Genomic DNA, 15,025 nt, shown 5'->3' on the forward strand with positions numbered 1-15,025 from the left:
CCCAAAAATGAACAAAAATTTCATAAAATGGCTATGCTACAATGCATAATCACGTATGAATATATATACACTAAAGGAAACAAAAAAAATGGAACACCACAAAAGAGTGATCTAAATTTTACCCTTGTTGATAATGTTAACAGAAAGAAATTTTAGGAGTGAATGAAATTAAATTTTCCAAGAATCTGATTTAGTATTAAAGGAGTATAATGTTACTTGTGATCAAATACTAGTTTAAATTACTATTTTTATTTTATTTTTTTCATAAGAAATTACCGTATTTCCCCATGTATAAGACGCACCTTAATTTTGGGGCCCAAAATTTGAAAAAAAATGTGTTACATAAAGTTATTGAACTCAAGTTTTATTCATCATAAAATTCATACAACTCCTCATCACTGTCAAAACTCCCATCCATTAGCTTGTCCTTATCTATGTCTGATGATGAATCACTGTCTTCATATATTGCCTTGTCCTCAGTTCCATCTATGGCATTTGAAATGCCACACTTCTTAAATGACTTGACAACGATCTCAATCTTGATATTATCCCAGGATCTTTTCACCCAGGTACAAACTTCTCCTATAGTTGGTTTCTTCACTCTTCCTGCTGATGTCAAATTGTCCCCAGAAGACTTCATCCATTGGTTCCATTCGTCTCTCATGGCAGCTTCGAAGGGTTTGTTAATGCTGACATCAAATGGTTGGAGCTGGGATGTCAAGCCTCCAGGTATGACGGTAAGTTTTGTTTTTTGGCTCTGCACCAATCTTCTTTGTGTTTTTTGTTATGTGTGCCCTGAACTGATCAAGCATCAATAGGGCAGGTTTGTGTAAGAGCCCACCTGGTCTCCTGCTTCAAACTTTCTCAAACCAGATCTTCATCCCATCCTGATCCATTCAACCCTTGTCATCAACGTGGACAATCACTCCTCGAGGAATGTCTTCTTTTGGCATTGTTTTGCATTTGAAAATCAGCATAGGAGGCAGCTTGGTTCCATAGGCACAACAAGGTAGAACAGCTGTATAATGGTTCTTTTCATGTCCACCTGTCTTCGCAGTTGGTTTTCACCCCCTTCTTATCAACAGTTCTGTTACTTGGGACATCAAATTGAAGGGGGACTTCGTCCATATTTGCAATCTGTCCCAACTCAAATTGATGTCTTCCAACATTGAATGACAAAACGATGAAATTCAAGGATCTTCTGCTCACAGCTTTCAGGCATCTTTTGGGCACATCTGGTGCGTGTACGCATGCTTAGTCCATTCTGTTTCATGAACCTGAAGCACCAATTGTGTCCTCCTCTGAAATCAGTAACTTCTTTTTCATCAGCAATTCTTCTTGACTCATGCTGAACCATCTCTGTGGACACAGGAATTCCAGTTGGCCTTTGCTCTTCAATCCATATCTTCAATTCCCTCTCTAAATCAGGCCATTTTGCTGACTTACCTCTCATGGCCTTCTTCTGCCGTGGTGTTTTCAGTAGGGTTTCTTCTTCCTGTAGCCAGTCTTGGATTGTTTTCTCAGTTGGAGGAGGACCAAACTTACGTTCAGCAGCACGATTTCCATTCACTTTTGCAAACTGGATCACTTTTAACTTGAATTCAGCACTGTACGAAAATCTTTTCTGAGCCATTTCTGGGCAGAATGTGGCAAAACGTAACCTAATACACCGGTAGCAAGTGCGAAACAATGAGCGCAAAGACAACAAGCGCGAAAAAGCAGGAAATGCAAGTAAAAGAATCTACAGCCATTGTATAAGACGCACCCAGTTTTTAGACCTCAAATTTTTCGAAAAAGGGTGTGTCTTATACATGGAGGAAATACAGTATATAAATTTCTCAAAAGTTTAATTGAAATTTGTTATGTTCCTAGAATAATGCTGAGAAGACTTGCTCTGTAATCCAGTTGATGGATTGGAGAGAGAGAGAGAGAGAGAGAGAGAGAGAGAGAGAGAGAGAGAGAGAGAGAGAGGGAGAGACAGCATGCAAAAGGACAGAATATCATTCCACATGTTGCTGAATGAGAGGTGTCTGCAGTTCAGGATTGGGCATAACAGTAAGAGGAAGATACACATTTTCAAATATCTGGCACAAACCTTCCTGAAGGACTGGCTTATCTGACAGACACCTTTGGTGAGCAGGTCAGTTACTTCTGTTCAAGTTAGGAGTTTTTGTGCCTTGTGTTGACCCTTCATACAATTTCAATTGGAAGTGGTCATACTGAACTATTTTCCTCTCACTTCTATTAATCACTGTGAATATATATTCTCATTGGTGTTGTGTACAGGTTGATTGGAGGATGGAATGGCATTCAATGGTTTTTAATGAAGAGAGCTGTTTCAGCCTTGGTGTGAGTGATGGACAAATGGGGGCCATAAGATGTCATGAGAGCAGACTTTGCAAGGGAGATGCACATCACCAACTCTCAGTGTAGTGGTTTGGAGAGCTATTAAGTATGGTCTGAAATAACTTATGTTAGTTGAAGGCAGTATGGCAGCCCATTATTGTATTGAAAATGTCATAAAATCAGTGCTCATCCCGTGTTTGGCAAATATGGATAATGTAATGTTCCAGCAAGACACTGCCCATCCCATAGCTTCCAACTATCTAGGTTTATAATGGAAATGGGTTGAATTGATTTGATCCCACCTCCATAATATAGTTGCAAATGTACTACATGAAAATTGGAATTTTTCAAATATTCTGTGAATTTCTTATTTTTGTTGACGAAATACATAATTGTGTAGTTAGCGAAAAGAAAAAAAAAAAAAAAACTTTTTATGCAGATTTCTTTACAATACATATCCAGGGATGATTCTCTCTCTCTCTCTATCTCTTAATCTATAAAGCAATAAAGATTAATAAAAGAATGTAAAAGTTATTGAAGGCTAATGTCATTAAAGATTTATTTTCAAAAAATAAAAAATAAATGCACAGGATGGTAACTCCTATAACTCGCATTGCTGATAGTCTAGAAATGTGAGCCAAAGCACCACCCTGTCCCATTAATAAATTAGTAAAGGCCCCCCCCTTGTCATTCTCAATTATAAAAGACCAATGAGAGACAAGTATAGAGACAATATGGTATGAATGGTGAGAAAATGATTAATGGTACACCACAACATTAACAGAAAACCTTTTTTCCTAAAATGTTTACATTTGTCAAAGCAGTTTGTGTCTGATATGATCCAGAGAAGGGTTCCAAAACTTTAAGTATTTCATGCATTCATACAGAAGCTGAAATTGACTTTATGTCGAAATTTAGTTAATTTCAGACTTAGTTTGACAGCAAGCTGGCTTTCCATTGTAAATTCCTAAAGGCACTTGAAAGTCTGTTGCTCCAAACAGAATTCATAGTGAGCAAGTAGGCAACTGAGTTTTCAAAAGCATTAAGTTAAATATTGTTTAAATAAAACTTAAATATAATTGTGCTTCTAGAATCAATTCATCATCTACTAGTGTAATTTAGAGAACAAGTCTTTTGAACTACATTGAAATGAATCAGTTTTCCAGAGAGGGGGATGAAAAACACAAAAGCTTCCAGTATTTCTCAGTATGAGTTCTTCTTACACATCAATGAAAAAAGAAAGAACTGATGTACAGTGGTCCTTGGTTTGTTGGGGAATTGACAGGTGCACCTGTCAATTCCCAAACATTTTAACATTAGCATTACTAGAGGCATACAATGCAAGGAAGCTAGCTTATGCAGCATCAGCCAGAAAAAAAAAAAAAAAAAAAAAAAAACCTTCCCATTTCATCCCTCCATTCGTTCCAAATGCCTGTCCAGCTCAGCCTTAAATTTATTTAGGCTGTTAGCTTCCACAACAAAAGATGGAAGCCTATTCCACCAATCAACTACCCGCTGGCTAAAGGCAAATTTCCGCACATCTATTCTACAACTATCTTTCCTCAATTTGAAACTGTCCCCCTCAAGTTCTTAGTCTGAGCAATGCAAAGAATCCCATCAGCATTCAGCTTGCTCAACCCATTCAAAGCCTTATACACCTCAATCAGATCACCTCGCATGTGCCTACTCTCCAGGCACTGCAATTTGCAGAGCTTAAACCTTTCTTGGTAAGAGCACCCCTTTGTTCCCCTCACCAATCTTGTTACCCTTCTTTGTACTTGTTCTAGCAACTCTACATCCTTTCTAAAATGAGGCCTCCAGACCTGTACACAGTATTCTAGTTGTGGCCTGACCATTGCCTTGTATAATGGGATTATCACCTCCATGACTTGCCCTGGCAGCCCTTCTGCACTGCTCAGCGAACTTCATATATGGCTGCACAATTACCTCCAGGTCTTTTTCACTTTCCACTTCCCTGAGTGTAGTACCACCCAGTTGGTACGTTTCTCTTCGGGTATTGCTATCCATATGTAGTACTTTGCATTTGTCAATGTTAAACTCCAGTTGCCACTTCTCAGCCCATTTTCCCAACTTATCTAGATCCAGTTGGAGTTAGCATACTGTCATTACTGTCGTTAACAATCCTGCAAACCTTTGTATCATCTGCAAACTTGGAAATTAAACCTGATATACCTTCATCAATATCATTGATAAATATACACAATAATGGGCCCAACGCCGAACCCTGGGGAACTCCACTAATAACATTGATCCACGAAGAGCAGTGTCCATTGATTACCACTCTCTATTGTCTCCCACTGAACCATCCCTTTATCCATTGTAGCAACTTACCCTTGATGCCATACCTCCCCAATTTGTACAGCAGTCTTCCATGTGCAACAGTATCCTGAAAAGCTTTCCTGAAATCCAAGTATATGATATCAAAATTATTTTTGGCATTCAGTTCCTTTTAGACCTCATCATAATAAGCAATCAAATTGGTCAGACAAGACCTCCCCTTGACAAACCCATGCTGTGTTTTAACTATTACTGCAGTGTTTCTTTAACCAGTGATTCCATTATTTTCCCCGGAACACAAGTTAAACTAACAGGTCTGTAGTTACTTGTGTCAACTTTTGAACCTCCTTTGTGAATTGGTGATACATTTGCACACCTCCAGTCAATGGGGACCTCCCCTGAGTCCAAGGAAGCTGTCATAATTATGGCTAAGGGTTTGCTTACTTCCTTTGCTGCCTCCTTTAATATAACTGGATAGATCCCGTCCACCCCCAGGTGCCTTCCTTATGTTTAACTTCAAGAATTTCTCCTCCAATTTGCTCTCAGTTATTACAAAATCACTTAGCTCCCTGTTAGCATTTGATAAACTTCTGGCACTCCCCTCATTGAATAGCTCCTCTTATGTGAATGTAGATGCAAAATACTCATTCGGTTTTATCATCTACCTGAGCACGATCATCAGTAGTTAACCCATATATGTTAAGTGGTCCAATGTGATTCATCTCTTTCCTTCTAGAGTTTACATAAGTAAAGAACTCCTTGCTGTTTTTCTTTGCATCCTTTGCCAAAGATTTCTCATAATCTGCCTTTGCCTGCCTAACTTCCTGTGTGACTTGATTACAGACTAGTTTATACCTGCCCTAGGCTTCTGCATCACCTGATGCTTTATATACATCCCATACATTCTTCTTCTCTGCCACCAGCCTCATTAATTCTTCTGACATCCATTTAGGTCTAAACCTTGAACAGTATTTCTTAGTTGGGATGAAAAACCTGGTAGCCTCCAAAATTAAGGCCCTGAAGGCTTCCCATTTATAATTCACTGTTGTTAGCATCATCAGATGATCCCACTGTACAGAATTTAAAAACTGTCAAGTTTTTAAATCTAGAATATTACTTGAATATTACTAAAATCAAGAGTATTACTTGAACATGGTGTTGTAGAAAACAGTCATCCAATAAATCCACAAAAGTCTTGCTAGTGTGCAAGTGACAGACCCACAAGTTCCAATCAGTATCTGGAAAGTTAAAATCTCCCATTACAGGACATTCTGATTTACTGGCCCACTCTATTTCTCTGCACAATTGCTCATTATACTCATCAGATTCATTAGGCCTATAACACACACCTACTCTCCTTTTTCCTTTGCCAGTGCTTATTTCACACCAAAGAGACTCAACACTGCATTGTCCACCAAATCGGTTGGATGCACTTCCTTAGATTTTGTGTTTCTTAACTAACAGCATAACCCCTCCTTCCTTCCTATTCTGTCTATCCTTCCTATAGAATTTATTCCAAGTCATGCTTAAATTTTAACAATTCACCATAACAATGCTGAGTGTCAGAGAAAATGTTTTACCCAAGTTCAAAAAACACACACTTCAGATCTACAGTTTTTTTTTTTTTTTGTGAAGATCTGAAAATTCTCTTGACACCAATTCTGTAAACAGTATCTTTCTTGAAGGACTATATTAAGGTAAACTCCTCTTATTAATTTACTAATATAAAATATAGTAAACCCCCGCTATTTGCGGTTTCTGTATTCGCAGTCACTGATTTAATATAAAATGAAACCTAAAAAAATGTGAATTTTAAAGCACCGTGAACATTTTCCGCCATAAAAAAACATGGGTGTGGCTAAAATTATCTTTCCCGGTCAAAACAGCACTCACTGGGTGGGGGGAGAGGGGTGACAAAATCGCGAGCGTGGATGTTTCTTGCTAATCCTTGTTCAGTATGTGTTATGCGCTTGTCATGGAAGGTTTCGTCATTTGCTTTTAATTTATATGCTTATAAATTGAATAAATATATCAATTTATAAATTGATACACTTACTAAAGTGATAAATCTACCATTTTGCAGTTTAAAACAGACTTTTTCGACCATATTAACGGAAGAAAGTGACTTTATTGTTGACAAGTTCTTTCTAACCTGTGCAAAAATATGGCTACATATTTTTACATTTTTTAATATGCCTTACAACAAGAGAAATGTGAAAAGATTAAAGAAGGTGATGACATTAGCGAATAAAATTGAGTTATTAGACTAAATTTCTAATGGTGAAAGTGTCTCCTCAGTGGCAAAACATTATAAAATCAATGGGTCAACGGTACGATCAATCAAAAAATCAGAAGAAAAAATCCGCCGTAGTGTCCGTGAAAACGCACTAATTGCTTCAAAAATTTGCTCTGTAACTCATGATGTTAAATTAGAAAAAATGGAAAAGGCTTTAAATCTGTGGATAGAAGACCAAACTCATAATAAAATTCCGTTAAGTTCACTCATCATTCATGAAAAGGCAAAACTCCTTTATCAACACTTTAGCGAAACTGGTGATACCACTGGCGGGATAAGTTTTTTAGCTAGCAAAGGTGCTGGTTTGAAAGATTTGTTTGAAATTTCTAATAAATATTACATTTAATATTAAATTGTTTCTTATTTTCATTTTGATTCCATATGCTTGCATTTCACTATGTACTGTCTATGTACATAGTCATATTATGAAGGTACATATAATACATACATAGACAAAATTTTAGACTAGTTTTTCTTATATATTTCATACTTTGGAACAGAACCCCTTTATTACTATGGGAGCCATAACTCAGTATTCGTGTTTTCGGTATTCATGACATTTCTCAGGAACGTAACCCCCGCGAATAGCGGCGGTTTACTGTATGTTAAATTTTTAATGCAGTGTAATCTTCTTAAAAACACGTGTTTTGGTGAAAAAATATCCTATTTTTCCTCTGCTTGTTACCAGCCTTCAGATTTTTGAAATCAAAAATTTGTATCTGTGCCCTCTACATACTTACAGTTACAGTATTCAAAGTTACAGTATTCTTCTGAACCTGAATGTCCTTATCTTGCCTGTGAGTGCACTAGATCTGTCCGCAGTTGAATTTCTGAAACATGATGGGGAGTTGCCAGGCCCGAAATTCAATACCTGCACTTTTGTTTGCTCGGTGGAGAGGGCAAATGGAACAAGCGTGAAACGACATACTAGAGATGCCATCCAACACTTCTCCAACTGAATACGCAGCAGAGTCAGTGCTTGTATTTGAGCACATAGGACTTGCACTGAATATTAATTTCAACAGTGTAAATATTTTTCATATCTCAAATCAAACTGTAATCATTTGGAGCCAGATAATTATTTTTATAATTCCTTCTAATGTTATAACATTTGTAATGATTCTGTATTCTTATTAAATGTAAAATATCTAATTCACAATATTAGTAGTTTGTTTGTTGTTGGTTTTTTTTTTTTTTCCTGAATCTTGCAAAGAAATATGCAGTATCTGAATATGAAAAGGAAATCAGCAAAGAGTTATTTACTTATGTAAATTCTAGAAGGACTACAATGAATTTTGTATCAACATTGGTCCACATGATATCGATGGTTCAACTATTGATGATCCTGCTCAAGTAGCTAGCAAACTGAATGAGTATTTTGTATCAACATTTTCACGTGAGGAGTTATTCAGGGAGGGGAATGCCAGAGGTGAATTAATCTGTGGCAGTGAGCTAGATGATTTTGTAATAACTGAGAGTAAAGTGGGGGAGAAATTGTTGAAAATAAACTTAAGAAAGGCACCTGGTGTGATTGGGTTCTGTCCAGTTATATTAAAGGAAGCAGAAAAGAAAGTAAGCAAACCTTTAGCCATAATTTCCTTGGATTCAGGGGAGGTACCCATTGACTGGAGATGTGCAAATGTGACCCCAATTCACAAAGGAGGATCAAAGGGAGACACAAGCAATTACAGACCTGTTAGTTTAAATTTTGTTCCAGGGAAATTAATGGAGGCACTGGTTAAAGAAGCACTGCAGGATCATCTAGATAAGACTTCAGTTATAGTTTGGACACAGCATGGGTTTGTTAATGGGATGTTTTGTCTGACCAATTTAATTGGATACCATGACATGGTCACAAAAGAACTGGATGCGAAGAATAATTTTGATATCATATACAGTGGATTCCGGTTATTTGGGACACATCGGGACTAGTGCATTTTGGCCTGAATAAGTGGCTGCCCCAGTTATGCGAAGTTGCACATAAATAGTTAAAAATAGTATCAAACATAACAATTGATTCTCTGTACGACCAAATCACGTTAGGCGCTTCCGTAGCCAGGTGGGAAAGCAGCAGTGCGTAGCACACGCTTCTTGATTAGACCGGGGTTCAAGCCCGTCACCACCAAATACGGACAATGCGGAAAGGTCAGGGAAAGACCACCGCATAACCCGGAGCAATATGGCCTTAGTTGCTAATGCTCCTAAAAAAAAAAAAAACCAAATCACGTTACGATGCACTCACCATAGTAAAAGTACATTCACTATATGATATGCTGTAAGCGCCGGTGGTCATTCTGATCACATTTGTGAATTGAATTTTAATTCTATTAAACAGCAATTCTAATATGCAAAAATAAGAGGAATATTATCCAAATGCTATAAAAATAAAGATATATTAAGCACGAATTTACACTTTATTAACTTACCAATTAAAAAATTAAATGATACGTGAAAATCGGAAGAATATTTTCAACAGGTTAGCAAAATAAAAGTAAATTATATCTTTTGTACATAGCTTAATTGATACATACTGTAGTATGTACATACTAAATAGTTGATATTTCTGTTCACTGACATTTTGAGGGGGGGGGGAGTTTAAAATTTAGAACAGTAAAAAAGATAAGCAATCAATAATAAAGAACACGGCATGCACAATTGCAACTAACACGATACGCAAGTGAGATAAGGAGTAACAAGTTAAGAGGCTTAAAAAATAGGAATGAAGAGAAGATTCTGAAAATTTATGTCTTTTATATAATTGAAGATTTTGTGAAAGGGGAAACAGATTTCACCATAATAACGTAAAAACTCACAGAATTCCGGCTGTTGGTATTATTGATTCAATAATTTAATAAGATGGAGTTTACTATCCGTTGCTAATAGATTGCACTAACAGAAAAGCCCAATAAACTGGATACTGCTAATTGTTTTATGATTGTGGCCTTCAAAAATCTGACCAGACCACGTGGTAATGTCGGAGACAATAGTAGGGTAATCTCGAGTGCTGCGATCTCCCGCCCTGATTAAACTGCATGTTGTCCCAGTTAAACAAAGAAAACCCTGGCTATTTTCTCGATTTAGTTCTGTTCTTTAAGATTTGTCCCAAATAAACAGCTGCCGCGATTAACCAGTGTCCCAAATAACCGGAATCTACTGTACTTCGTTCTTAGGGAGGCTTTTGATACAGTTGCACAAGTAAGAATGCTGTACAGATTGGAGCAACGTGGCATTAAGGTCAAGTTTCTGCTGTGGATAAAGGGATGGTTGAGTGGGAAAAGACAGAATGTAGTAATCACTCTTCATGGACTAATGTTATTAGTGGAGTCTCTCATGGTTCAGTGTTGGGTCCATTGTTGTTTTCTGTATTTATTAATGATATTGATGAAGGTATATCAGGCTTAATGTCTAAGTTTCCAGACGATATGAAGGTTGGCAGGGTTGTTAGGGTTGTTAATGACACTAATGACAGTACACTACTGCAACAGGATCTAGAAAAGTTGAGCAGATGGGCTGAGAGGTGGCAACTGAAATTTAACATTGACAAATATAAAGTACTGCATATGGGTAGCAGTAACCCCAGAGTAATGTATGAACTGTGTGGTACTACACTTAGGATGGTAAAGAATGAAAAGGACCTGAGGGTAATTGTGCAGTCAGGTATGAAGTTTTCTGAGCGATGCAGATGGTCTGCAAGAGTAGCTCATGGTGTCTTGTCAATGATATACAGGAATCAGGAATTTTTCTAGCAAGAATAAGGAGGTGATTATCCCCTCGTATAAGGCAATGGTCAGGGCACACCTTGAATACAGTATACAGGTCTGGAGGCCTCATTTTAGGAAGGATGTAGAGCTGCTGGAATGAGCACAGAGAAGGGCAACATGATTAGTGAATGGAACAAAGGTTTGCTCTTACGAAGAAAGGTTTAAATTTTGGAGATTACAGTGTCTGGAGACTAGGCACCTGCGAGGTGAACTGATTGAGGTGTATAAGGCCTTGAGTGGTTTGAGCAAGCTCAGTGCTGATGTAATTCTTTCTCTTGCCCAGATTAATCACCTGAGAGGACAGAAATTCAAATTCAGGAAAGGCAGTTGTAGAATAGATGTGTGGAAATTTTCCTTTAGTCAGCCGGTGGTTGATTGCTGGAACAACCTTCCATCTGTCATTGTAGAAGGTGACAGCTTAAATAAATTCAAAGCAGAACTAAACAAACATTTGGTGTCAATGGATGGAGGAAATGGGAAGGATTTTTTTTTTTTTTTTTTTTTGGCTGATGTATAAGTTTGCTTTCCTGCATCACATGCCTCTACTAATGCTTTCTTTCTGTAACTGAAATTACTGTGAGAACAGATATTTTCACAGACTTTTACTTACCTGTTAGCACAGCATCCAGGAGGTTTCTAATTGAAATTTAGATTTATTATGGTCTGTAAAATGAAAATGTGTTCAAAAATATAGTTTGTATCAATTCAAGTCACTACCTTTGTTATATATCTAATTATATGGGATTTCTGCCTGAATATTAATAATATAGAGCACTTTAGGGCTATAAGCCTCAGGTTGCAAAATAGTTAACTGACATGTAAGTTAGTGCAAGTGCATCATTTCTACACACAGCTAGCTACTAAGTAACTAGGAATTGGCATCATTAAGTACATCTCATATTGTGAATACCTTGACAAGTTACCCTGATATTGCACTACTTCAAATAAGTAACACTTCACCAATGGAGAAGACTACTGTTGCTTATTATCAGTGGATACCACCACCCAGACGGCACTGTTTCGAAGCTTGTTGGCTCCTTGTCTGTGGGTGGGTAGGTACCCTGTGATGTAGTGATGACAACCCAGTTGTGGAGTATAACTCCACAAGATGAGAGATGCCTAGTGGTGTGCAAGTAATTAAGAGTTATCATCATTGCATCACCAGGGTACCTGCCTCCCCCACCCACCAACGAGGAACCAATAAGCTCCGAAATGGTGCCGTCTGGTTGGTGGTATCCGCTGAGAATAAGTAACAGCTGAGTTGGTGGTATCCGCTGAGAATAAGTAACAGAATAAATCACCTGAGAGGGCATAAATTCAAATTGAGGAAAGACAGATGTAGGATAGACGTGCGGAAATTTGCCTTTAGCCAGCGGGTGGTTGGTTGGTGGAACAGACTTCCAACCCTTGTGGTGGAGGTTGATAGCCTAAATAAGTTTAAGGCTCAGCTAGACAGGTATTTTGAAGTGGGTTTTTTTTTTTTTTTTTTTTTTAGCTGATGCTGCATACGCTTGCTTTCTTGCATCAAATGCCTCTACCAATGCTAATGCTAACAGTAGTCTTGTCCATACCTATTTGAGATCGAAACAGGCGGATCGCCTAATCCATGAAGGAAGACAAGACAATAGTCTTCTCCATTGGTGAAGCTTTACTTATTCGAAGTAGTGCAATATCATGGTTACTCGTTGTAAAGGTATTCACAGTGCGAGATGTACTTAATGTTGCCAATTCCTAGTTACTTAGTAGCTGGAGCTGGCTGCATATAGAAATGATGCACTTGCACTAACTTACATGTCATATTAATAATATTTAAAAAAGAAGTAACATTTATAAATTTATTAATATTTTACTTATTTTTTACTTTAATTACTTATATTTTACAACAAACACTGCATTGGGACTACCTTATGCTTATTATTGTTTATATATCTGCTGCTTTACCCTCCTATTTTCTCTCGCTTATTTTTAAATTTCCTTTTCTTCCACAACTGTGGTTAAGTATAGAAATGCAATGTTTTGATACCTGATTATGTATCAGTATTTAATTTTAGCTTGCATCAGATTTTTAAAATTCTGTAATTTTCTCCCCCCTTTTTTTTAGATCTTTCACCAAATTATCCCACTCTTATCTGATGCTTGCTGTTACTTCATGTATTAAGCAAGTCATTTTGCTTTACAGTTCCCTTCTCTCTAATTGGATAGCCAATTCAGCTTATTTTATTTAATTCATTATATCATATAAAATATTCACATACTTCCTCCCACCATCAATATTTCCAATTTCTGCTATTCTTCTCCTATTAGTTTTGTCATGTTGAGTAATTTAACCTCCATCTTCTCGCTTTTCAATAGATTTATTACTTCTACCTCATATATATATATATATATATATATATATATATACACAGTAGAGTCCGTTATTTGGGACACATTAGATAGGACTGTGCATTTTGGCCCGATTAAGCGGCTGCCCCAATTATGCAAAATTTTATGTAAATAGTTAAAAATACAGTGGACCCTCCCAGTTTACGATTGGTTCGCTGTACGATGAAATCACGTTACGATGAACACTCCATAACAAGATACCATTCACTATGCGGTATGTAATAAGCGCCTGTCATTGTGATCGCATTTGTGAATTCAATATTAATTCTATTAAATGGTAATTCTCATAAGTGAAAATAGGAGGAATATTATCCACAGGCTATAAAAGTAAAGATATAAAGCACAGATTTACACTTTATTACATTACCAATTAACAAAATTAAATGATACATGAAAATCGGAAGAATTTTCCAGTTTAGCAAAATAAAAATAAATTTTGCTTACATACATAGCTTAATTAATACTGTAATATGTGTGTGCATGCTAACTAATTTATATTTCAGTTCACTGACTTTTTTTTTGTAAAATTTAAAACAATAAAAGAGATAAGCAATCAATAACAAAGAACACGGCATGCACAAATTGCAACTAACAGGATACACGTAAGTCAGATACAGAGCAACAAGTTTACGAAGCTTAAAAATTAGAAATGAAGAGTAAATACTGAAAATGTATTTGTTTTTTATTAGATAGTATGAATCAGAGCTAATGCTTATATAATTAGAGATTTCTGTGAAGGGGAAACACATTTCACCATAATAACTTAAAAATTCACAGAATTCCAGCTATCAGTATTATTGCAAATGCAATAAGATCACGTTTACTACCTGTTTATAATAGATTGCATTAACAGAAAAACAATAAACCAGAAACCGCAAATTGATTGTCTCTGACCGGATCATGTGGTCTAGTCAGAGACAATTGCAGGGTAATCTGGAATGCTGCCATCTCCTGCCCTGATTAAACAGCATCTTGTCCCAGTTATGCAAAGAAAACCCTGCTATTTTCTCAATTGGGTTCTGCTCTTTAAGATTTGTCCCAAATAACTGGAATCCACTGTGTATATATATTGTTTGGCTAGTCCCTGATTATATGGGCCACCCTAAATCCAAAGTATCCGAGTAACTTCTACTTAATCGATCACAGTTCAGTTTTTGCATATCCACTGTAAAAGTAAATTAGAATATTAATGAACACAATGATTACCAGGGGGGGGATGAATTCCAAAAACCTTCTTTCATATCAAAAGTAGTTGCAAAGGATATTTCTGCTTCAATGTTGAGAAGTTTATTGCATGGCTGCATATCAACATTTTTCATTAACTGTCTAACAGGTGCATTAAAAGAAGTTAAGGCAGCAAGTGTGTTGGTGTACAGCTGTGGCCAGAATAAGTTAGCTTGCTTGCATCTTTTGATTAATGCTAATCATAATTTAAAATTTTATTCTTAATGCTTGACATTGTAATGAATAATAGCAACAAATAATATCAGTATTAACTGCAGTCTTGTTATCAAAAAATATATTTCCCAACTACCTTACATTCAAATCTCAAAGTAACAGAGTGGATGAACTCAAAAGGAAACTAAACAAATTGTTTAATGTACACAGTGTGTTACATTTCAGGCATGCTAAATTTTTATTTATTAAATTAATTGAATAATTTATTTTTTGTGATTAATAGAAACAAAAGAATAACACCTTCAGTATTGAGAGATGTGCCAATTTTTAAAATTTTCCAGATTTTAGAGGCATATATAATGGCAGAAGAGTTTTAGAGAAGTATGTTTCAAGTATTAAGCACTAACAACTGAACATAGTTATATCTGTAAATGTTTATACTGTATTGCCTAAAGACAATATCAGTAATTAAAATGTAAGCAACAGCTCAACTTTTTAAATGTGAACAAATTTCAATAAGCATAGTCACAGAAAATGTTGT

The 15,025-nt window shown here is 36.5% G+C and overlaps 1 protein-coding gene across 1 annotated transcript in view; it reads left to right on the forward strand.

Moving 5' to 3' along the window:
* The window catches only part of LOC150088169 (uncharacterized), a 311,939-nt gene that overhangs the window by 174,741 nt on the left and 122,173 nt on the right, over nucleotides 1-15,025 (forward strand). The window lies entirely within an intron of this gene.

This window comes from Mastigoproctus giganteus, chromosome 3 (assembly GCF_048544385.1).
Source record: "Mastigoproctus giganteus isolate SK-2022 chromosome 3, ASM4854438v1, whole genome shotgun sequence".
Classification (NCBI taxonomy): Eukaryota; Metazoa; Arthropoda; class Arachnida; order Uropygi; family Thelyphonidae; genus Mastigoproctus; species Mastigoproctus giganteus.